Source organism: Acinonyx jubatus, chromosome E1 (assembly GCF_027475565.1).
Source record: "Acinonyx jubatus isolate Ajub_Pintada_27869175 chromosome E1, VMU_Ajub_asm_v1.0, whole genome shotgun sequence".
Classification (NCBI taxonomy): Eukaryota; Metazoa; Chordata; class Mammalia; order Carnivora; family Felidae; genus Acinonyx; species Acinonyx jubatus.
The window spans coordinates 38,306,923-38,309,466 of record NC_069397.1 but is presented as its reverse complement, the minus strand read 5'-3'; the positions used below and the strand labels follow the sequence as shown (position 1 = coordinate 38,309,466).

Here is a 2,544-nt window from a genome sequence, read left to right as displayed (position 1 = left end):
AGAACTGAGACCGCGCCCCCTCTTCCAGTCTCCGCCCAGTCCCCGCCCCTGCCCCTTCTGGCCCGCCCCCTGGCCCGCGCGAGGCCTGAACTTGGGCGCTGGGGCTGGCCGCGAGGGAAACAGTGAAGGGCTGAATGGGATTGGCTTCAGAGCAGATGCAGAAATTAAGGGCAAAGGTGATGGAGTGATTTAGCAATGGAGAGAGATTCCTGGCTTGGGGGCTTACAGGGGCTCTTAGTTTCATTTCAAAGAAGTAGGGCAGGCCTGTGGCCTGCAGACTTGGGACTTGTACTCAGGTGAGAACTACAAAGATTGCTGGTTGGGTGTCCATCACCCTCAACCCCGACACTATGCTCTGTTGCTATATTTGTGATTTTTATCTTCCTTCTATAAGAAGGGCTGGGAAGGCCTGAAGTGGATTGGCATTGGCACTGGGGGCGGTGCCCATCTGCCCTTTCTGGTAGGGCACAATAGGTGGTGAAGGCCTGGCTTGTGAGAGGCAGGTGCTGGCAGGCAGGTAGGAGCCAGGCAAGGAGCAGCAGCAGGTTGTGGCAGGTCTAGTTGGGGTGAGGAAAAGAGACAGGAGGCAGAGGGGAGGAGACAAGGAGCACAAGGGCACCTGAACCCAGCCAGCAGCAGGAGAAAGCAGGACTGTGGAGATGAGTGACAAGCTCCAGAACTGCCAGCCAATATCACTTAGTGTAGAGCCCCTCCAGGGTGGACATAGCCATGGAGTAGGGCAAGTGGTGCCAATTTGCACTCTAAATGATCTTTATTCCTGATGCCTGTGCCTGGAGCATTCTGTCCCTAAAGATACACTGCCCCAGAAGGAGGTGGGTATAGAGAAACACTCAGTGTAAACACATCAAGGTTAAAGTAACAAGGTGGGGGAGTGGCACCAGGTTCCAGAGAGATTGAAGCTCCTTGGACAATGCCCCACCCCTGTTTACCGTGCAGGGACCAGGCAGGGACAGGAATGCTAAAGGCTGGGAGTGGTGGTTGAACTGCAGGGTGTGTACTCCACACGTGTCATCGTGTGTGCATATCTGGTCCTATGTGTGCTAGAGCATGTGTTTACAGAATTAAAGCTTTGCACACCCATCTGTTTGTGGATTTCAAAAGGGAACAGTAAAAGGGAAAGAGCAGTTTTGGCTAAAAAGCTGGAATAGAGATCCGAGTATCGGCTTGCTGGGCTCCCTTTATTGGATACCCCACTATCCCTGGGGTTAAGAGGAGAAACTGGCTGGAGTGGCTAAGAGCTCCCCAGGCATTTTGTGAACCAAATAAGAAGAGGAGAGGGCTCCACTCCGAGCACATGCCACAGTTACCAGATTAAGCTGGTTGCCTTGGTAACCTCCTCTCTGGGCAGGATTTGGGATTGTCAGTTAGGAAGGGGAAAGATTTGGGGAGTGTGGAGGGTGTGGGGGCTGGAAATAAAGGAGGCAGAGACACTTCTGGAAACTGAAAGCTTGGGGAGCAGGACCCCAGCACCCCTGCAACTACTCAAGGATATCAGGCAGAGACTGAGTTCAAGGACTTGAATGAGGAAGGAAAGCCAGCATGGAGTGAGTCATGGCCCTCCTAGAAGAGTGGTTCTCACCCCACGTGCACATTGGAATCCAGGGGAACTCAACAATACTGATGCCCAGGCCACAGTCCGAATCAATTACATCTTTGAGGTGAGGCTGAGGTTTATGGTATTTTTTAAAAGATCCCCAAGTGGTGCTCACTTTGGCAGCACATATAGCAAGCCTGGGATGATACAGAGATTAGCATGGTCCCTGTACGAGGATGCCACGTAGAAGATCCCCATGTGATTCAAACAGCCATGGTTGAGAATCACTGCCCTAGAGGGACAGCCCAAGCGGCTGTCGATGCTAGGAGACAACTTCAGGATTCTAAGACCTTACCCATAAGGTAGCAAGCCTGTGTGTTGACCGCACAGGGGAGAGGGGGCTGGCATGGAAGAAATAGAGGGGAAGAGAGTGATAGGATTAACAACTGTGAGAAGATGGAAGCAAAGAACTCTGAGAGCCCAGCCCATGGACTTCTAGAAGGGAATAGGGCAAGGCTACATAAGGCTGATCTGCCCCTCATACTTGCTTTCTGCCCACTGAAAGGCAGGCTGGTAGGGCAGAGAACCTGGGGGCTTTGTTGAGTTTGAGTTTCTTCTTGCTGAGCTTGTTACCAGGGCAACAGAGAGCAATGGGATCTAACTGCAGGACTGGGGAAGCAAGAGGCAGGGGTGAGGAGGAAACATCTTAACAGTCATCCCTCCTGCCAGTGTCCTACCCCCAAGGATGCCTGGCATTCTTTGCATGACCCCCAGGAGATCAGGGCCATAGTTACCCATCACCCTGTGGGGAGGAGGAAAGCAAATGGACATGACTAAGAGGAATTAGGGGTAGGGGGAAAAAGAATCATGGTCCTCTGCCTCAAGCAGTAGCACCAAGGGATACAGGGGGAGTCCCAACTGTTTTAAGGTATACCATGATGTCCATGCCCCCGGTGCACAAGGATTTGTGGTCCAAGAACAGATGCCAC

At 52.5% G+C, this 2,544-nt stretch overlaps 1 pseudogene; it reads left to right on the top strand.

Annotated features, from left to right (window-relative positions):
• Positions 1-1,722: 1,722 nt before the first annotated feature.
• Positions 1,723-1,819, top strand: LOC113592774 (uncharacterized; annotated as a pseudogene).
• The last annotated feature ends 725 nt before the right edge of the window (positions 1,820-2,544 follow it).